General features: G+C 41.9%; 1 protein-coding gene across 5 annotated transcripts in view; it reads left to right on the top strand.

Annotated features, from left to right (window-relative positions):
• Positions 1 to 22,799, top strand: part of NRG1 (neuregulin 1) — a 211,919-nt gene that overhangs the window by 907 nt on the left and 188,213 nt on the right. The window lies entirely within an intron of this gene.

Here is a 22,799-nt window from a genome sequence, read left to right as displayed (position 1 = left end):
CTCCACGTTAAATTCTACAAACTTTGGACTTGGCGGGTCTCTTCGGGCTCGACCCCAAGGGGTATCCGCAAGTAACAGTTTATCTGAATGTTTGCACTCACTTAGTGATTATGTTTATACACGGAATGAAAAAAGCGATTGAACCTCTAGAAACAAGTCTTCCTGGGATCTTCAGCGCAGGAATGCCAGTGGCCGTTTGACCGGGTTGTCCTAAGAAAGGCTCACGTTTTAGTCCTGGTGACCAAGAGAGACATCCCAGGGGAGTAGTGGTTTCCGAGTGAGTGAAGAAGCTGGGAAATAAAAGGGGCGGGAGTGAGAGTGCCAGGGCTTTTGTTTGTTTGTTTGTGTTTTTTTGTCCCCTGCTCTTGCAGTTCCCAGATGCTAATTGTTCCAGAGGCATAGCCTTGTCCCAAGCACCCAAGCACCACTGCAGAATTCATTCAGTGGCACGCCTGGTAATGCTGTGGTCCAGGCAGATAAGCAGTGGCACTGTCCCGTTTGGTGCAGGAAGAAAGCAAAGCAGATTGGTTTAGGCCTCTCGTTGGTATCACTGATACAGCGTTTCAGAACCGGGGCTATTGCCAGAGACCTCAAACAGGGCTTTGAACAAAACAGAAATCAAACAGAGAGTGATTGTTTGCCACTGACCCTTCCCTGTGCATGCTTTTGGAATGAGACACTGCTGATTGGAGTCACCTTAATTTCTCTTCATTAGCCCTCGTGAGAGTGCAGAGAAATTCCTCTGATTTGTCAGGGGACGTCTAGCATTTTATCGAGTAAGGTATTTGATATGGGGAAGTGAATTAGCAGTCTGGGTCAGTGATGCCTCTACTGTCCAAGGAAGAGATGTTAGATTTGAAGTTGAAAAGACTGCCTGGTGCATCCTGGTCACCTGTTTGTGGTGCTGTCCTGGCGCCTGGCTGGCCTGGCCGTCTGTGGCCCTGGGAAGTTTCTGTGGTCTCTGTGGGTGGTCTGTAGAATGGAGGAGAAGGGGCGGTGGTCTGAGGTAGGATCCCCTGGAGGGGTTACACTCAGAAGTCCACAGCCGCTCACGAGCTAGCCCGTGATGGTTCAGCTAGGTCTGCCCTTCTCGGAGCCGAAGAGTAAGCAAGCCTTGGTGCCTCGCGGGTCTCCTAGGGAACCAGAAGATTCTGGCCCATGCACTTTCACGCGCTTGGTGGGTCTCACGCTGCGTTCAAGTATGCAGCTGTGAATCTACCCATAGGGGACATTTATTCCACCACCATTCTGGAAAGACTGGGCTAAACTTGACCTTCAGGCAGTTTCAGCATAGTAAGGTACATCCAAAAGTTCGTGGAAAATGTAATTTGAAGATGCCTAAAGATGAAGGCTTGCTACTTGGATGCAAAGGATGAACTAAACAGTCTGGAGAGTTCCTGAGCCACTAACTGCAGCATCGCACAGATAATAGATATCCTAATGTGTGTTTTCCATGAACTTTTTGGAGTCCCCTGCATTTGCCTGCCTCCCCTCCCCCCACCCAGTCCTTTTTGGAGGAGGGATTTTGTGCCCTCTCCAGGGCACCTCGTGCATGATAAACCATGCAAGAATATTTATTCTGCACTCGATTCCAAAAGGATGGTCAGCTTGAGCCAGCTGCATGGGAGCATAGAAGCACATTTTAACGAATAATACTGCTTTGGAATGAGGATTTGTCTCCTTCTATCATTTTCTTTTCAGTGGTAGATGTCAGCGTCCGTTTCTTCGCGAGAAGACATCACCGACAGCTGTGATGGTTGTGGGAGAACATGCGTTGTTGTGTGGTCTTAGTGCCCGGAGTTAGGTCTTGAGGCATACTCTGAGTAATGACCTCTAGATACCACAGCTAGCAGTATTTGCATTTGCTGTGCCAACCCTGAAGAGGGCTGATAGGAGGACCACCATCTTCATAAATGCCTGCATCTTAGTATGTTCTGGTCTCCTGTGCTCCTGCACATCCCTGGGATCTGAAGGCAGCAGCCAGGGCTCTTGGTGTAGTGTTGTGACATGGCTTCTCTGCCATGTGGGGAAGGATCATGCTGGTAGAACTCAGCCCTCAGACCCACCGTATGCTGTATTACACATGGAGGCGTGAACACATCTGTTGGACGGAAATTTTCACAGCGGGGGCGGGGGGAAGGCCCCTTTAACTTTCATATGACATGTGTGACTGATATGTGATACATACATGGCTATGTTTCATAGCATCTGCATTTTTACACAATTGAATGAATATTGAATTGCACACTGTTGGGACTGCAGATGTTCAACAGAATTATCTATTCTGTAATAATAGCTCTAAGAGGTCCCAAACCATGAGGGTCACTGATTTTCCCTTCTTTGCTCAGAATAAGCACACCCTTAGCATAATTGTGGGGTGTGCATTGCAGATTTTCTACCAAGGACTCTGGCGACATCTTGGGTCTCAGAGATGCTGACCCTCCCAGACCCAGACTTTTGCATTTTGAGGCAACTTCACAAAAGCTTTCTTGGGAAGGCAAAACAAAACAAAACCTTTTTTTCCCGCAATGAATACTTGACTGTAAGCTTCTTTTATGATTCTGTTTGCTGATTTTGTTTGTTTGTTTGTTTTTTCTGATTCTGAAAAGGATACTTCTCTCCCTGCTCTCCCCACTCCCCTGCTCTTAAATGACCTGGAAAAAAATTCATTCTCTTGCCTTGTCAAGTTCTAAAATGATTGTGTCTTCTTTCTTTCCTTGCTGGCAGAAGGGCTATTTGTGAGTTCAGGTGGTGGAAAAATTGAGAAGTTGAGTGTTCCAAATGGATAGAAGTGGCCTGTGTGCTCCCTGAATGACATCAGCCACCTGTTAAGTAAGTGGCTGCACAGGCTGAATACTTGTAAACATTCTTGGACAGAGAGTGCCCTGTCACCCGGGGGCAGCGTGTGTACACAGAAGGGGAGGAATGTCCAGTGATCTGTTTTTATCTCGGTTACTTATAACCACGCGTGGTATGTAATTGTGGCCAGCATTTGAGGTTGAAACAGAATGAAATCAGACTGTTGAAGAAATAAAATCGTAGGCAGAGTGGGAGAAACTTGGATGCTGCTTTCCTACCTGCAGAATGACAAAATGACACTTACCGGTAAAAGAGTGGGGAGGAAAAGGGTGAAATCCGAGACTCAGAAATGTGAACAGAAAGAACTTTGTTACCTGTCAGGCACTGCGCTCAACTTGCTTGTATCCATTCCTAAGGAAGCTGCTGTTGGTTGAATTCTCACTGTATTCCAGACAGTCTGACGGATGTGCTGTGTGTTTGATCACCTGCTTCACTGTAAGGCAGCAATACGCAGATGGCGTGCTTCCTAGATCTCCTGGCTGATTGCCTCGGTTTAAATCCTGCTTGGATGGCTCCTTAGTTGTATACTTCTGGGAGCGTAATTTAGGCTTTCTGTGCTGTGCGTAATTTAGGCTTTCTGTGCCTCAGTTTCCTTTTCTGTCAAATGGGGATAATTATTATTATGACGTCAATGCCAGATGAGGCCCAGAAAGCGCTGTATACATTGCCCAGTGTGTAATAACTGCCCAGAAAATAACAGTTCTCTTTATAAAATTACCAAGGAAATGAGATGTCTGTGTCCAAGGATATTTGATGTACATTACAAGATTTACCTTTTATGGTAAAAGAAAAAAATCCAACACTGATCTAAGTTCTGAGCTAATGTAAATATTAATATGTCCTACCTGTAAAGATAGAGCAAAGTGGATTCGTATGTCAAATTCCGAAGCTGCATATATGTATTATGAAAACAGAGCTGAGTTCAATCTAAATATTGAAAGTAGAGTGAGGTGCAAGATAATTTTATCTCTGGCAGAAAAATGCTGAGGTTTCGAGGTATGAGAAGATTTGCAAACATGACTCCTTTTCTGGCAATGTGAAAGAGTTGATACTTAAACCTTTGTTGCATAGAACGCAAAATCTTCTCTTTGGGGACTAGTGGAAGTAGTTGGAAGGTAAATTGTACAGCAGCTCGCTTTTCTTAAGTTTTCATCAGGGGTAACAGTACATTAGCAGTAATTCAAGGAACTGGGTGCAGGTGTTCCTAAACACAGTCTCTCCAAGACAGTGAAGATAACCAAGCCACCATCTCTCACTATTCCCCCTCTTACCTGTTGCACAGGCTGCGTTCAGTGCTTAAAGTTCCGGGCGTGTGATCGATTCTTACCACACCATTGATCTGTTCACATTCTCAAACACAAATTTGACTTTAACAATACTGACAGCTTATCATGTTCCATTACGATAGAAGTAAAACCAACTTAAAGTTGTTGGTGGTTTAGGTAAATCGTTTTGTTTGTTCAGAAGAGGTAACAAATAAACTTCTCATGGTTCATTTAACCCCTTGACAACTAGGGAAAAATAGAAAATTTTATCAGACAGTGTTAACTTTGATAAGTATTTGTTTTAAACATCAGAAAAAATGTATGAGATTTGTTAAGTTACATAAAGTAAAATTTCCCCAGAGGAACAGTGATATTTTGGATTTGTCTTAATTTGTGCATGGCTGGGTGAGTATATCCTTCTTTGAATTTTCATAGGTTAAAAAAAAAAAAAAAGCAAGCTACCACAATGCCAATAGATGTCAGTGTTTGTTGCTTTAGAAAAGCAAGGTTTAGGAGAAAAAGAGAGAGAGAGAAAAAAAAGGAAATAGCTTCATTTATTCTCAGTATTAATAAGCATAAAACTAGCTACTTTAAAAGATTTGGTAATCATACATTGTATATTCTTGCTTACTAAATTACATTTTTTTGCTAATGAAAATATCAGTTGGTCACCTCCGCTTCAACATGCTAACAAAATGCCTCAGCAATAAATTCCCAAGAAGAATTCAGAATGTAAGCAGAAAATACGCTAAACCCTGCTGCTTAAAAAATGTATTTATTTAAGAAACTCAGAGAAAGGGCAGATAGAGACTGAGCTCCAGTATTCTGGTTTGTTTTCCAAATAACATAGCAGTTGGAATTGAAGGCAGGAAAGGGGTTAATCCAATTTGCATATATCCCATGTAGGTGCCAGGGATCCATTTGTTTGAACCATTGCCACTGACTCCCAGGGTCTGCCATTAGCAGGAAGCTGGAGTCAGGAATCGAACTAGGCACTCTGATAAGGAATGTAGGCGTAACTGTTAAGCCAAATGCTTGCCCTCTAATTGGTGCTTCAAAGCCAAAAGTGAAGTCACAAGGCCGTCTGAGAATGTTACACATTGCATTTGTTTTGCATCTTCCAAGTCTGCATTAGCCATCCAAGTTTCTTCTCTCCCCTTCTTCACTTTTGGGCATCTCAAGTGAGACCTTTGTGCAGGTCAGGGATGCTTGGGATTCTCAGCATTCTTCCTCTGAACTGGTGTCACCCTTCTCTGGCCTCCAGAGGGTGCTGCAAGAGCATCACACTGCTACTCCCCAAAGATTGACGTTTCACCGTGAAGTTACTGCAATGTTCTGCGCAATCTATGGAGAGGGGTGGGCTCCTAGTTACAACAAAGCCAGCTGCTTCAGCTGGAGTTTGTCTTCAGTTAGAGCTAATGGCCCAAAACAGTGAAGAATTCTGGGTCAGAACATTGAGAAATGCCATTCTGATGGTGGCAATGCGTCTGCTCAGATTTCCCCCAACCTCTGCCCCAAAGAACTAAGGGTCTTCCTAAAACTTCTTATGGCAGGTTCCACTATGTGCAAGTTACCCCCAAGACATGCAGTCATATTTCAAACTTTGACTTTTGCATTGGAGAATCATATGGGAAAGCATCAAAATCAAACAAAGGATCTTTACCTTTTCTTTCTTCCTCTGGCTGTTTCCTTCACCTCTGACTGTAATATTTAAGAGCCCCACTTAGGTTGAATTACACTTCTCCCTCACACCACATGCAGGTTTGCAAGATCCTTCTTGTGGCCCGTGGGCTAATACTGTGGCACTGTCACATAACCTCTGTTGTTGGGTAGTACCTGCTCATGATCAGTTTGCCCCGCACCTGACATCTCCCTCGTGAGTTACTCCCTTTGCCATACTTGTCCTTCTTTGCATTGAGCAGGCAGCTGCCTCCTCTGGGCAGCTGTTGAGTTTTCTTTTCAGTGGTCTGAGACTCTTGCATTGTTTTATTAGGTTGAATCATACAAAGCTGTCATTTATATAGGGCATACATGGCTGAATATTGTCAGGGTCTTAGAGTCAAGTCTAATACTTGGACTTCCTTGAGTAGTTTGCTTTTATTTATGCTTTTTGTATCAGTCTACACAATACAGCAATGACAACTTTGAAAAAAAGAAAGCTTGCAAGTTTTTGTAACCAAATAGGGTTATAGTAATATAAAAAAGAAATCTGGCCTAGGAAGCAGTTAAAGTGCAACCAGCAGATCCACTCAAATGATATCTATTTCAAATGACTTCAATATAAGTTGAAGTACCAAGGGAACTAGCATCTTTTTTTGGAGTGAAGAGTAGCAAAAATCTTCTGCAAAAGATGGCTTAATTTTTAATTGACCCATTAGTGAAACTGTGATCATGGTTTATCTTGGCCACCGTATTTCTACAGAAAAATTACAGAGCTGTGAGTAGGAGGTGTTGAATAGTGAAGAGATAGGCCTTGTTTAGCAGAGTAATAGGAGAAACAAAACACCCTTGACTTACTTTCATGGTGCTACATCAATAACTCAATGCTTCTAGTAGTTTTAACGTCTGAATTTTATTGTCAAGTGAAAATGTATCCTTATCAGATAACCTATGCTTATAAAGAAATCATATTCTAGACAAAATTAGGTTTTAAAAATATGTGTTTCTATGATTGTAATTCACCTCATTGTTAGAATAGGAAGTTACTTCAAATGGTTCATGGAAAATGAAATTAACAGATAATTTGTTTTGGTGCAAAAATGCTTAGTATATGCATGATTATTTGATAGCATGTATTTTCTATGAACTTTTAAAAGACTCTTCATACATTCTCATAATTTTACCAATTTTAATTGCATTTTTAAAGGATTTATACCTGTCTCTAGTTACAATGTGGAAAATCTAAAACCAGTCTTTTATGGGGAAATACCTAAAATTTGTCTTAAAATTATTTTTTCTCCCAGAAAAACTAATTTTGTAAGTACAGTGAAATGTTTTGAATACAGATTATTTTATGTCTAGTGATTTCAAAATTGAAAGTTGTGATTCCCATATATCTTATGGTATTTTAGAAAGATGTTTGACTATAAGGCAAAGTTTGAATATTAGCCATGCTTAGAAAAAAAAAACTTCTCTGTTAAGGTCAGAAAATTGTAAGACTACAGAAAAAAGCTTTAAAATTTTATAAAGCTTAAAAGTAGAGTTGAAACTTTATGAGAGAGGTTGTTTTCTTGTTTTCTTAGCTTTTCAGTAAGTCACTTATTTGTAAATTTTTATTTGTGTAAGAAGAAATCACAGCCTGTGAGCTGATATGAAATGCATCAAAGAATCCAAAGAAAAAAACCGAAGGAGTCAAGCACTGAGGATTTAAAAATATAATAATACAAGAGGCCTTTCTTGAATAGCGATAAATCCATATGTTCCTATTTAAGTCTTTAAAAATCTGTATTTTACAAATGTAAGACTGCTGTTCTTAAGTTTATCTGGGCCCAGGAAACTTTCTGCTTTGTTACAGAAGAGGTATTTTCTCCCCTTTCTCATCATAGTCTTTGTACTTTCTGGAGGATAATTAAAAGAGTAGAAGAGGATAGATAGCTGTGTAACCTGCAGAAAGAATTCGAAGTCTTGTAGATCCTGAACACTGCAGCTTGGTCCCTTCCGGAAGACCTTTGTGCTGTGTTTAACGTAATTATGTATAAATGAAAGGGTTGTATTTTGTGTGGTTATCTATATTCATGTGACATTTGAGGATATACTATAAAACCTTTTTTGGATGGAGGCCAATGTCATTTCCATTTGTAACCTCAATTATGGTTGGCTTTAGTCTAAAGTATACATCTGTGTAGTCAGCAGTTCAGATGAAATCCAAACAGGACATTTTTAATCATCATTTTGATGATTCTGTTATAAACTTGAATGGCATTTTTGGGTAACTAGCATATTTTTATTTTTCCCTAATCCGTGGTAATGAAGGAAGTAGCAAGTATGAACGGCATTTTCGATTTGCATTTACATGTTCCACACAGGATGGAATGAAACAAAATCCTTCCATTCAGGAAGTGCCTGAGCTACAGTCCCCAAGGAGCGCCCCACCCCCGACACCATTGATCCACAGCCTCCCAGCCAGCAGTCAGTGCCCCCAGCACTCAGCAGAACCTGGCCTGCTCTCAAGATTATCTGGCCTAGCCACCTGAAAGGTACAATCCCTAGCCTGAATGTGGCCACGAAAATAGGAAGGAAAAGAAAAAAAATGTGACTCTGTTCTGTTTAATCGATGATTCTTGTATTGGGATACAGAGTATTTCAGAAAATGTCATCATGGACATTTGAGCAGCACCTAGTAGAAGTTTTACTGCAATTCCTGCATCTTTTTGTCTTGCCCCTGTCTGTGGGAAGTCACCAGAGAGTGGTTAAGAGACAAAGCTGTCGCTCTGTCTTCTGATAGCAGGGCTGTGAGCCTCGGATATAGTCCCCCTCCCCAACCCTTCACAAAAACAACTCTCTCTGTGAATAAAACCTTTAGGCCTAGGTTTCCACATATACATAAGGGTCCATCACATTTGTATAAAATATCAGTTTTCTTTGAAATGCCAGTTTTATGAATAAAACAAGCGTTCTTTCAATGCGCATGGGGTGATATGTCCTGTCACTTATGGTGATATTCCTGCACTCTGAACTTAGGCCACTGGAAGGAAATTTTGTAAACATTGTACATCTTTTCCTGGCATTTTACATACAGATTTTTTTTGTAAAGGATTATTATATTGGTAATACTTGTATGCATCAAATATTGATTGGACATAAATTTGGAAGCTTTGAAACATTGATGAAACATATACCAAATGTATACAACAGTCATATTATTTTTTTAAAGATTTCATTATTAATTTATTTTTTATTGGGAAAGCAGATGTACAGAGAGGAGAGACAGAGAGGAAGATCTTCCGTCCGATGGTTCACTCCCCAAGTGACTGCGGCGGCTGGAGCTGAGCCAATCAGAAGCCAGGAGCTAGAAGCTCTTCTGGGTCTCCCACGCGGGTGCAGGTCACAAAGTCTTGAGCTGTCCTCGACTGCCTTCCCAGGCCACAAGCAGGCAGGGAGCTGGATGGGAAGTGGAGCTGCCGGGATTAGAACCGTTGCCCATATGGGATCCCAGCACATGCAGGGCAAGGACCTTAATCGCTATGCTATCGCATCGGGCCCGTAACAGTCTTATAACTTATACCACGTGTTTCACTTGAACCTTGGCCTTTGAGTAAAGTTACTATTGGAGAATGGCAGAGCAATAGCAGCGGGTGCTATTTTAACTGATTGATGCACTAATGCATCATATGCACTTGTGTTTGAATAACACACACACCTGAATATCCTCAACAGTTTGTTACTCCCTCATTAGTTCTTTAGCCGTGACCATGCATTCCTTACCACTCATGTCTCTTGTTGGATAACTTTGCATTATATAATGCTTGATAGTATACTTGTATGTAACTATTTATAAAACTGGTGAGTATGAATTATTTCTGTATGTGTGCATATCTTTTGCTTATTTTATTGCATGAGCCACACATATATTTGATTATTTTATTATGAGGTATAGTAAGTTAATTTTTATTTGTTTAGTAGGTAGATATTATATATGCGCCTATATGTCAATCTTGTTTTTGTATTCTTTTGGTATTTACTCTTCCAACAAGGGAATTAGAAATATGTTATTGGTATTAAACCCAGCAGTTCATTGTTTAACATTATCATATTCTTTCCACATCTTTTACTCCAAATTGCTTTCTAATGAGGGCTGCCTTGAGCCCCGTGTGATAACATATTTCAATAAACAGTTATAGTAGAGGCAACACTGAAATTATTGCCATCTAGTTCTGGGGAAAAAAATATTGAAGGCTAGTATATTCTCCCTAGAAGAATTAGATCAAATACAGAAAATAGATTGCGATTCTAATTTGTTTTAGTGAGGTTACCTTGTGGTATATTTGGAACCCCCCCCATGGGGACCTTTCATGCATTATCCATTTGGGGAAAGAGTTAGACTTACAGGAATTATGGAAATTAGCTGCTAGGTTTGTCAAGAAAAAAACCAATTATTTGAATATTAAGTTGAGTGGAAAATGGAATACATGATTTTCCATATATTAAGTTGAACAGCACTGGGACACTTATGTCCTGTGGTTTGGGGAGCATTTTACTATTAGTATTTTTTAACATATTGGCTATATTGTGTGTTTTTAGCTGTCCTGAACCTGACAGATAGAATACTGATAGCAATGGTTAATATTTTTTGGGATTTGGAACGTAATTGTAGAGTTTTAAGTGTTGTGTACTTGATTTATGACCCCTCCCCACCCCATCAAAAGGGACTTTGCTCTATTTGGGTAAGGAAGAAAAGACAAGGACCATTAATCTTTCTCAAGGAATTAACAGAGGCTAAGAGAGAGCAGGGAGGGTACATGCCTGTGATTTGTGCAGGTTCATTATCCTCTCAAGTTGGATCTAAGACTTCCCTTCCAAAAAGAGTCTATAAATTGGACCATGCATGGCGGCAATAATGTCACTGATCATAGAACAGGAATTCTGTGTGAAGTTTTCATGAAGCTTGAAAAACTCCGTGGAAGCTCACATCGGCCCCTGGGGAACATGACTACACTCCGACAGGGTCCTGCGGGTTTCAGTGCCTGTCCCCACCTTGTACCTCGAGTCAGCTGACCCCACTCTGTCTCTCAAAGTCATGATGAGTAGGCGTGACCCAACCACCTCCCTGCTTCTCTCGCAGAACAGCCATAAGTCTTGGTGGCAGTCCTATAGAGGTGTTCCTCCCGGAGAGAACTTTCAGGACTTCAGGTGAAAGGTGGCCAAAGGCAGGCTGAATGCTCTTTCAGTCACTGATGTCATTTTGTGACGCATTTGCTCATTTGAGATTCATGCCTAAGAAGCACATTGGCAGCTGAATGCCACAGCTCCTGGATAAGGCTGTTTGATCTGAAGCAATATTAATCACAGTTGTATCAAGAGAAGAATTTGTCTTACTGGTCTCAGGTTGTCTTGGTCTTAAATCAACTCCCAAGAAAGGAATAGCCCTCTTTATATTTTGGCACTGCTAACGATTTTAACTCACCATGAAATTCTCTTTTCTGGTAAAAATTTAGTTTTTGATTGTGAGCATTGAAGTACTTCATTGAAAAATTCCCAACAGATTTAGCAGATAATGGACATCACTAGAATGATAGTGTGTCATGGTGCATGTGTAAGTGCAAGCTGCTTTGTAAGCTGTGACAGGTGAGTTCGTTGGAAAAAGGCTTTGTGTTGCTGGTCACTGTAGGAAAAAAGAAATGCGACATAGACATATCCGAGGGGCTAAGTGTCAGTCTTCACATTACCTGGTTTTGTTTTTAGGTTAGTATAGGCTTTCTTTTCTGTTAGTTTAAGACGGTACTAATAGGGCAGACATTTGACTTTGTAGTGGAGATACCAGTTGGAGTGGAGATGCCAATTGTCCTGGCTATTCTGTGCAGGTTCCTGCTAGCGGGAAGGGGGTGGTGGCCCAAGGACTTAAGTCTGCCAGCTGTGTGAAGACACAGATGGAGTTCTGGGTTCATGGTTTCAGCCTGGTCCAGGCCGTATGGGTATTTAGGAGAGTGAATCAGCAGATAGAAGATCTTCCTGTTTCTGCTTTTCTAATGAAATGAAGACAAATGTGAACGTTTTTAATATTATAGTCAGTGAGTGAAGTGGTGAGAAAATGCTGCTAATTTAATTAAAAGAATGTGTTGAGTCTGTGTGTGTGTTGCTGCCTTTGGTAAAGTATGGATGTAAATCTACAGTACCCCTGATGTATGGGCGTGTCTCTCAATGGATCATGCATTTATCTTGTGGCTTAAATTTGCACAATTTATTTTAGAGTTCTCAGTAAGTATTAATCAGTGCTTCATTATTCAGACTCTGGAATTGGAATTAGAAGTTTGGTTCATCCACAGCTCCTGCTCCTCCTGGAAGGGATTGTGTTACATTTTCTATTAAGTACATGGAAGCGATTAAGAAATTAAGCTGAGGCAGTTCAAGGAGTTAATAGTCATCAATTACTACGACCACTGACTGCATCTAATACTTCTTAAGAGTTTGTTATATAAGTAACAACTATTCCTGATGATAAGTGAAAATATTAGCGCTTTAGTACTGCCTTGAAATGAAAGTCTATTTTTTTTTTAAGATCTGTTTTATTTATTGGAAAGTCAGAGTTATGGGAGGGATGGAGACAGAGAAAGATCTTCTGTTCATTAGCTTACTACCCAAGTGACCGCAATGGCTGGGACTAGGGCAGGCCAGAGCGCAGAGCCAGGAGGTGCAGATAGCAGATAACAGCTTGCGTGTGTGTGTGTATCAATAAATTCATGTATGGTGTAGATTTTTATGAGCTGTCTCAGCTCTCTAAAGCTTTGTTAGCTCCAACCCTTAATATGAGATATTCAAGCGCGTGAAAGAGGTCTTGGTGGGCTCCCTGGATACTCTTTGTAGGAATGGTGTACGTATACCAAGTCCTGAGCACTTGTGTCTTGGCCCTGGCCCTGAGACACCAAATTGCTGGCCAGCATCGGTGAGCCACCGACCAGTGGCTGAATGCAGTGACATCACTGACAACCCAAATTACCTCTGACCCAGGGACCCAGAGGTCAAAGGCTTTCTAGTCCATCATTAGATTTCTAGGGTGGTGGTTCCATTTGCTTTAGGAGATTTATTTGTTTATTTAAGTTTTTGTTTGGGAGGATAGAGGAGGCCAGAAGGAATGTTGTGATTTTGTCTGGGTCTCACATGGAACTTTCTGGGAGCTTCACAGACCAAGCGCCGTTTAGGGAAGTAGTGGGGAGGAGATTTGCCTTTGAGAGTGCCATAACCTCCCAAGCTGCTGAATCCTTTTAGCTGGCCCCAGTCCTGAGTGGGTTACATTGTGGCTAGAAAGGGACCGAAGAATCCTTTGGGAGGCCATTCCAGGAGCTGGCAGGATAAACTGCTGATTGCAAGTCAGCAATGGATTGAAAGGCTATCCAGGCCGGAACGAGGCCAAGGTTAAAAGGGCTAGAGGATGAAATCCTGGATTCAGTACATGCGTGTGCTTGTGTGTGTGTGTGTGTGTGTGTGTGTGCTAGGATGCCAAGTCTGCCTTTTATTTAATCAGTGATCTCCAGTTTAGTGTGAGGTGGGATCCTGATACATTTTCAGAGTCTTAATTAGTGAACACCTTTTCCAAAGCCCTTAAGTACTTAAAAAACAGTAAATTACACGAGGTCTAGGTAAACAAAGAATTGGATTTTATGTAGAAAACAGTTTACTTGCTGAAGAAGAACTTTGGGTGGGTGAAATTTAATGTGGTTCATTTAGCTTAGCATATACCTAGAAAATTTGTTTAGGTATATAAATTATTTGGCAAAAGATAGAACTTGTTTATATATATACATATATACACACATACATCTACATATTATATATAATATGATTTTTTTAAGCATTTGAAAGGCAAAATGGCAAAGAGAAAAGGTTTTCATCCGCTAGCTCATTTCCCTCGTGGCTGCCATGGCCCTGGCTGCACAAGGCTGAAGCCGGAAGCCTGGAATGCCATCTGGGTCTCTCACATGGACAGCAGAGGCCCCAGGATTTGGCCCATCTTCCACTGCCTGCTCAGTTACATTGCTGAAGACCTTGATTGGAAGCTGAGGAGCTGACCCTGTGATTATGGCAATCCATTGTACCACAATGCCATTTTTAATAGTTGCCATGTTCTCTTCATACGTGTATATTATGTGATGGACCCTTCTCTCCTGACTGTGATCATTGTCATGAGCCCCATGCCGTGAGATGTTAATATCCCCTCTTTCAAGGAAAAAAAATGGTTGGTGATATTCTTTTGGAAGCTCTAGCTATACCATTCCTTCTGACAGGTCCAGTTTTGATTTCCACATGTGATTCTTCCTTCTATTTATTTGTGTACTTATTTATGTGCTGGCTTTGCTCACTTGATCAGAGATAATCTTCACTAATTCATCAGGTTTTTTTTTTTTTTTTGAAAGATTTATTTATTTTTATTGGAAAGTCACATACACAGAGAGAAGGAGAGACAGAGAGAAAGGTCCTCCATCCTCTGGCTCACTCCGCAAGTTACCGCAATGGTTGGAGCTGAGCCAATCTGAAGCCAGGAGCCTGGAGCCAGGAGCCAGAAACTTCTTCCAGGTTTCTTACATGGGTGCGGGGTCCCAAGGCTTTGGGCTGTCCTCTACTGCTTTCCCAGGCCACAAGCAGGAAGCTAAAAGGGAAGTGGAGCAGCCAGGACATGAATTGGTGCCCATGTGGGATCCTGGCTCATGCAGAGTGAGGACTTTAGTCACTAAGCTACTGCACTAGGCCCCATCAAGTAGTTTTTCAACTCTGTGGATCATCTTAACAGCAGGATCGTAATACCCAGCTGATTTATGACACCATATTTTTTTTTTCTGTGTAGTAACTCTGAATTGTCATTAAGCTATTTATTGAAAGGATACCTCTTAAGCTTTCCATTAGTATGACTCCCAAATGTATCCAGTCTCCTCTTGATAAAACGCTTATTTTATTAGATAAGCAGCCGACTGCTTTTTAAGTGAAGTGGATTAAGCAGCTGGGATTGTCATTTTGATTGCCGTTTTCACGTCAGAGTCCCTGAGTCCCACGCTTAGGGCTGTAAATGCTGTCTGTGAGTATCAGCACCATAATTAAGGATTTCCTGATAGGATATCAAGCACAAACCAAAGAGCTGAGGAAAAGTAGATGGAAAAATAAATAATAAAAGGCTTCACAAAAGCTTAACCTGAAAAAAAAAATGTAGTTGGCAAGCGTCAGGCCCTGCACCGGTGGCTCGAGATCCGTGTAAGCCCACCAGCTGCGGGTCCGTTTACTACCAGGAAAGGGTCAGTTCCACGTTTTTCTTTCTCTGTGGCTCAGTTCCAGGAAGGTATTTTAATTGATTGGTGGGAAGATTTCAGCAGAGACAGAACTTAGAAGCTGAGACCCATTATTTCTAGTACAGCGGCTTCACCACATTATTGGGTAATAAAGCTAAAGGCTGCCGAATGTTTCAGAATTATTTTCTGAAATTTACATCCTCTTTATTGCCATCACCTTGAGAGAGTTCACGGAAAGGCCTTAGTCAGCATGCAATTATGGTGTTAGATATAACATATGGTTTGGTCTGAGCCCAAAATGCGCCTAGTCATCCGTGTACTTCAGTTGGGCAGGAGCTATTGAAGAATTACCTGTCGGTCTCCACACCAGCCCTTTGAAGGTAATCTGCCTTTCTTCTCTGGATGCTTTGAAAAAAGATTTGCCCTTCCTGTTCCCCTGCTCCCCAGCATCACTATAATGTAAGAGATGCGTGGATTACTTTTTCTTTACCCTGCCCAGGATCTTTGGGCTTCTTGAGTGCATGAATTGACTTTCTTCTAGAACATTCTTGTCCACAGATCTTCAGAGATATGCTATAGCCCATTCTCTGCCCTCCACACTTTCTATCCCCCGCCATCCCCCCAGAACTCAGATGAAAAGTGTGTTGCGACTTATCCCCAGTGCTCTTTGCCAGGCTTCCCAATGTCGGTCCTCTTCTTCATCCCAGTGCTTTTTAATATGTGTATGTATTTACTTGGAAATGCAGAGTGTGCAAAAGGGAGAGAGATCTTGCATCCCTTGGTTCACTTGAATGTGCTTAATTGTAGCTGGCTTGGACAGTCTCACTCCTGAGATTACCTGTGAGGATTTTCTTCTTCAGTTTTGTTCCCCATGTCTAACAGTTTTATTTGGTCCCTTTTCAAATCCTCTGTGTTGTGTTTAATGTTGAAAAGTTTTATTTATTTACTATTTATTTATTAACTATTTGAAAGACCAAAGGGACAGATAGAGATCTTCCACTCTCTTGATTCATTCCTCAGATGGCTCCAACAGCTAGGGTTGGGTCAGTCTGAAGCCAGGAACTCCATCTGGGCTTCCTTCTGGGTGGCAGGAACTCAAGTACTTGGGCTATCAGCAGAATCTGCATTAGCAGGAAGCTGGAACCAGGAGCAGAGCTGGGAATCTGTGCACCTGACAAAGGACTCAGACATCCCACTTGGTGTCTGCCACATCAGAGGCTTGCCATCCCATGTTTCACTGAACCCTGAAAATATCTTGCAGTTTATTATTTATTTCTCTTAGCAAAGTAAGCCTAAGTGTTTCTTGCTTTGTAGGTGATGGTTTCAGTACGTGTTGTTTCCATGCCTCTGCGACAGTCGCTGCCCTGTAAAAAGCTGTCAGTGGGAAGATGCAAGTGCATTGCTGTCAAGTTCTGTGTTTGTCACTGCAGGGTCCCTGGGCCCTATAAAGGTCATATCTGCAGGTTCCCTGGGCAATAATTACTCAGTAGCTTACCTGGATTTTCAAGTGTCTGTCTGCAGCCTCAGCACTGTCCTCTAGCTTCACCTGGGGTTGAGGCGATGTCCCTTTAGTCTTTGGGGCTTGCCTTGGATGTCGCTTTTCTTTGGGTTCTGTACAGATCTAGCGCCTTAGCTTACAGTGGGGGAGAATCTGATCTGCGGCAGAATCTGATCAGGCACGTCCTGAGCCTTGAATTCTGTCTTCTTCCTCAGGATGGGCAAAGCCTTTTAAAGAAAAAGTGATTGCGTTACCCAGGTATTTTGCTTATATCTTTAAGATGCAGGATTTTTATCAGAATTTGCCCTCAGAGTTCTCTATTTTTTCAAAAGCCTTAAAGGTGTTGGTTATTGTTGCAAGTAAAAGTTATTTTCGATTGCTGGAATAGTTAGCATTTTATGATCAATTATTATCAACCTGTTGTTACAGGGAAATCAGTGCAAGGGATGGAGGTAACCTCATTTTCACTGGAAAGGAGAATTTTCCAGTGGACAATTCTCCTTGAGCAAAATGAAATTTAGTGAGTTGGAAACCTACCTCACAGTGGTCAGGTGGGGAGTTTTTAAGACAGGAAGACTTGACAACGTGTTTAAAGTGGTGTCTTTTTTAGTACAGTTTGGGTGAGCTTAGTATAACCGCTAACCATTAACAAGAGGTGGAGACACAGCCCAACAGAAGGCCAACGTAGTAATCCTATGTAACTTGCCCGGGATGAAACAAAAAACCTTCAATAGGGTGTGATGCATAACTTCTTTCTATTTCCATGATAAATCTAGAAGGTAGACAGGTGGGAAGGCACTTTTGTCTTACTGAAAAATCTTTTTTGCCTGGCTAGAGCATCCTTAATTTATTTGTCCGGAAAGATTGTGTGCTGTTGCTGTGGCTCTCCAAGGCAGCAGTGGCTGCTACAGGCTGTCACCGGTGAGTGCACACTTGAAACTTCTCTAAGTGTGCGTACTGCAGGGCCAAGAGTTAACAGAGGTAAACACAGGCATTGCAGCTTGGAGTGTCAGTTGAAGAAATGGTTATTGTAGTTGAATTGGCAGCGTGTCCTCTGGCTGCCATGAGAAGTGGATGTGTGGATTATAGCTGGGGGAGGAACACAGCTGCAGGACACAGCGCAGAGCCGGACTCCCAGAATCTTCTTTGCAGGTCGAGGGTGAGATTCAGCCTAACAGGATTTGGATCATACCCCAGGCTAACCAAGTCCTGGTAAAATCAACTCCAGGTGTTTCCGTTATTCTTCAGGCCTAAGTATTATTAAGACAAAAATAAAATAAAGCAAAAGAGTGTTTTAGGATCTGAATGGGAGGGGGTTGGTCACTAACTGCTTGGGAAGGGCCTGCTGGTAACAAAGTTTGTTCTCTCTTGACAATTGCTCTTGCCTGTTTAACATACGCCCTGCATCTCCAAGGGCTTGTTTGGGTTTCCTGCAACTGGGCTGTTATGTTTGTCCCCAAGAGAATGCTACCTCTTGGAGCTTTTTGTACTTTGTGCTGTAGAATTTGGGCTTTTGGTGTATCCACAGTTCTCAAGTTCAGTTATAGATGATGACGTTTTAAGTCATTGACCTTTTTTTTTTTTCATTTGAAAGGCAGAGTTGCAGAGAGAGAGGGAGAGACAGAGAGAAATCTTCCATCTGCTATTTCATTCTCCAGATGGCCATATAGCCACAGCAAACAGGGCCTGGCTAGGCTAAAGCTAAAAGCTTCTTCCAGATCTCCCACGTGAGTGAAGGGACCCAAAGACCTGGGTTATCCTCCACTGCTTTTTCCAGCTCATTAGCAGGGAGCTAGATCAGAAGTGAAAAATGCCTCTCGTGAGAGGCCTCTGCTCTCAAGTCCATTGACTGAACTTGACTGGCCTAGCTCCTTCTGCTTGCATCCCCACTTCTAGTTCATTCTGTATGCTGATGAGAGTTACCTTCCTAAACTGGAGTTAGACCATGGACCGTGGATGCTCTTCACTTTGAAAGCGTTCTTAATTCCCTTTACTTGTGGATTGAATTCCATGGACCCGCAAGGCTTGACTGATTGCAGATATTTTCAGATGTCCTCCTCCAACCCGCCACACATGCATCCTCTTCCTCTGAGTGCATGTTTGAGTCTCGCCTGCTTGGCACTTACTGTGCCCTGACAGCAATGGGATTCACTACTTGTGCCTGTGATCACAAATCTGGTTATCTCTTTCCGATTGCCCATCTATCCTCCAGTAATCCCTTCTAGATTCTTTCGTAAATTTTGTCTTTCTCTTTGTTTCCTTGGTAACATTTCCTTTATCTAGTATTATACCTATCTGGGACTAGTGTGGTAGCACAGTGAGTTAAGCTACCTATTGCAATGTGGCACCCCATATTAAAGTGCCAGTTTAAGCCATGGCTACTCCAATTATGATCCAACCCCCTGCCTGCTGATGCACCCAAGAAAGCTGCAGAAAATGGCCTGAGTGCCTCTGCCCCTGCACCCAGGTGGGAGACCTGAATGAAGCTCCTGACTCCTGGCTTTGGTTAGATCCAGCTCTGGCTGTTGTGACCATTTAGAGAGTGAACCAGTAGGTGGGAGATTGAGCCTCCACTTGGTCCCCTGCCCCTCTCCAAGTCCCCCCCCCCCAACTCTCTATCTTCCTCTATCATGTGCTTGCCAATTAAAAAAATAAATTTTATCTCCCTTCCCACTAAAGTGTTCTTTTTATTTTCTAAGGCGGTGTAGGCCTGCCAAGGCTTCCCGTAAATGGCGAGAGCAGGAAAGTCCCTAAGACGTGGTAACTTTGTGGAATCTAAAACCCCTTCCCTGAAAGTTCACCTTGATAATGATTCATTCATGCAATCCACTCTATTGCCACATGTAATCTGGGATTCTTACTCCCCCAGTCTCTTGAGCTACATAAATGTTGTCTGAAAGCTCCTCTCCATCCCATGAAATGTATGAGCTCTTGCAGTAAGGATATGTGTTTTCATGAGGGTTTTTGGTTTGGCTATTCATAGCCAAGTTTTAGCCTTAAAAGAATAACCCTGTGTCTGTGACACTCTAGTATATAGTTTTAGGATACTGAGATAAGCTGCCATGATCTTGTGAGTGATCTTGCACATCTTTTAAAGTTAGTTGTGTTTTGCAAGTTGCCATCAGTTCTTTGTTACCTGTTTTATTCTTGATTTTCTGGATATATTTAATATAGTGGTTCACAAATGTGGTCCCTGGACCAGAAGCATCAGGAATACCTGGACACTTGTGGGCAGTAGAGCTCCTGGGATGGGGTCCAGAGTCGCCTTTTGGGTGACTCTCAAGGGTGAGGCCCATGCTGTGGAGAATCCTGGTTGGTATAAAAGCTCACAAGCCTAAGTGCCGAATTCCTTGAGCTGGGACCCATGGTTGAGAGACATGCTGAAATTGCAGAGTTAGAAAAACTGAATGGCAAGGAATGATCATGGTGTAACCCCTGTCTTGCTTGCACAGGGAATTTGAAAATAGACAATGAATCCAAGAGCTACAGGGAGAGAGATGAAAATCCTGAGCAAAGGGAAGTCACGGGGCCTGTACCATGGCTCAATGGCTAAATCCTCACCTTGCAGGTGCTGGGATCCACTAAGGGTGCCATTTCATGTCCTGGATGCTCTTCTTCCCATTCAGTTCCCACTTATGACATGGGAAAGCAATGGAGGATGACTCAGAACCTTGGGATCCTGCGCCTGAGACCCAGAAGAAGCTCCTGGCTCCTCGCTTCAGATACGCTTAGCTCGGAGTATTGTGGCCACTTGGGGAGTAAACAAGCAAATGGAAGATCTGTTTCTCCTTCTGTCTGTAAATCTGATTTGCCTTTCCAATACAAATAAAGGGATCTTTAAGAAAGAAATGGAAATCAGGAAGTCAGGAGAAAAAAAAGTCTTTCACATAAGAATTGCAAAATGATACTTAAGACCAAAAGTGGCAAAGATTGAATTCTAGAACTGCATAAGTTGTTATGGGTACATGTACATGTTTTTATTTCTTTTGGTCATTTCTTTTCGTGATAGTTTAATTAAATAGTGTGTATCACTAGACCAAGAATGCTTTTAGTAGAAATACCTTCATTATTTGTTCTACTGTCTATTTTCTCCTTTAAAAAGAAAAGATTTATTTACACAGCAGACTCATCACATGTGATAACGGTGAGAAACATTACATGCAACTGTCTTACTGCAGCTGAAGCACTTGTACTTCCTTTTCTCGTGTGTTCATTTCCTACTTTGATGTTAACACTCCTCAGTTTTCCCATGACTCATGGTTCATGAGGAAGATGGACTCCTGTGGAAGTCACTGGAAATGTGAGCATTCATTGAAGCTGCAGGTGACAGTGGTGGAAGAAAGCAATGCCCAGCACAGGCACGGTGTATGTCTGCCAGGAGTCTGTATTCTAGTGATGCTAGGGAGTGCTTGTATGTGGAATTCTTAGTTGTATATAGAAATATGAACTTCAAGGGCAGGCCTTACCTTTAATTGTGTGTGTGGTGTGTTGTTTGTGAACTTGAAGTGTTTTTAGTTCCTCACAAAAGACTTCAGTGATATTCCTAAATAAGTATTTTTGCTCCACTCTGTCATTAAGCTTTTTTAAGATGAGGACATCTCAGCCAGAGTATTTCCCAGTGTCACATCATTGCTAATTACATTTCCCACCGAAGAGAGAGCCAGAAAGCCCTGGGTGTTCACTCTGGTTTTGAAGAAAACCTTTCTGTGAAATGAAGTACCCCATTGCTAACTGAATTATTGATGATTGTGATTCTTTTAGGTAATCAATGATAAGGTGATTAGAGTAATATGAGTAATGATTATGGGGTATTGGTAATGGGCAGAAGTGCAGGTGAATGACATGCATGCGCATTGAGTTCGTCATCATAGGTTCATGTGAAGCGAATCCCTAAGAAGTGCTGTCCTTCTCCCCTGTTGCGTCTGAAGGAGTAGTAGATTTAGATGTGAGTGTATGTGCTGAGTGCATACAGATGTTGACGGTGACGAGTTATGTACTGGAGCTACCTAGCTGGGAAAAGCGAGTTAAGAGGATTGAAGTTAAGAATGAATTTTTTATAGTCTTTACACTACAGATGATAAAATAAAACAATAAAAACACTGTTCTAATTAAAGATACATCAGTGGCATCTACATTTGCAACTAGTAATGATGGATGCTGGGCTCTTATTAATTTTTACTTAGCATTCCTCACTCACCAGGCATATTTTAGGACTGGTTCCTTTGCAGTTTGAGATGCTTGTAAATGCATTTTGCTCCGGGGTAAATATTGTGCGTACAAGGAGATTCTCAGCTCCTAAGGTCTGACCTTGCCTTTGGTGCCATTATGATTTATTGTCTGGGTGTGACTTTCAGGTCTTAACTTCACGGTGTTGACTCTGTCTTTCTGCTTAGGTTCAGCCTCGGTCTCCCCACCTCCTTAACTTGAACTTTATGTATGGGGTGTGAGTCCTTTGCTTTCACACAAGCTAACAGAGGCCAGGTTTCTTAAGGTTAGGATTTACTTTTACTGACAGCATCCTAACGCTTAGTAATATGTACTTCCATTCTCCTTGTCTTTGTTTTCGTCTCATTTCCCCCCAGTTTTAAAAAAGACTTTGAAAGAGTAATGCAGAAAGAAGAGAGGGGAGAGACAGAAAGAAAGAAAAGTATTTCATTAGCTGCTATACTCCCTGGCCGGAAAGGCCAGGGTTAGGCGAGGATGAAGCCAGAGGCCAGGAGTTTCACAGGGGTCTCACTCATGGACTTGGGACCATCTTCCACCATTTCAGCAGGCACATCAGTGGGAATCTGTCCTGGATGTGAAACAGCTTGAACTCTAACCAGCACCCATGTGGGATGCTGGCACAGCAGCCCATGGCTTCACCTGCTCTGCACAATGCCACCCAGGTTTCTTTCTTACTTTAAGTCCCTGGCTTCAACCTTTTCTCATTATGACCATTGAACGGGAATTGTATGACTTGCAGTTCAAGTGTAAAAGAACAAGAAGGCTGAAGAGTTACTCAAAAGAATGAATAGAAACATCCCATGGTAAGACAATGCAGGAAATAAATAAATGCAAATATATGCATGCAATCACTATGTATATCCATTTTTAAATTTTAGATACACACATGGCCATAAAAAGTCTGATACTGATTAAGGCTCCAAAGTGATTCCAAAGCTCATGTAATTTTTGTGTGTAGTTCAATACTGGTCCTTTTTCCTTCTGAGTTCTTTTTGACCTTTTATCTTTCGTACATTGTTA

This window comes from Ochotona princeps, chromosome 11, assembly GCF_030435755.1.
Source record: "Ochotona princeps isolate mOchPri1 chromosome 11, mOchPri1.hap1, whole genome shotgun sequence".
NCBI classification, from domain to species: Eukaryota; Metazoa; Chordata; class Mammalia; order Lagomorpha; family Ochotonidae; genus Ochotona; species Ochotona princeps.
The sequence above is the reverse complement of the archived record's forward strand: the minus strand, read 5'-3'. Positions and strand labels throughout refer to the sequence as shown.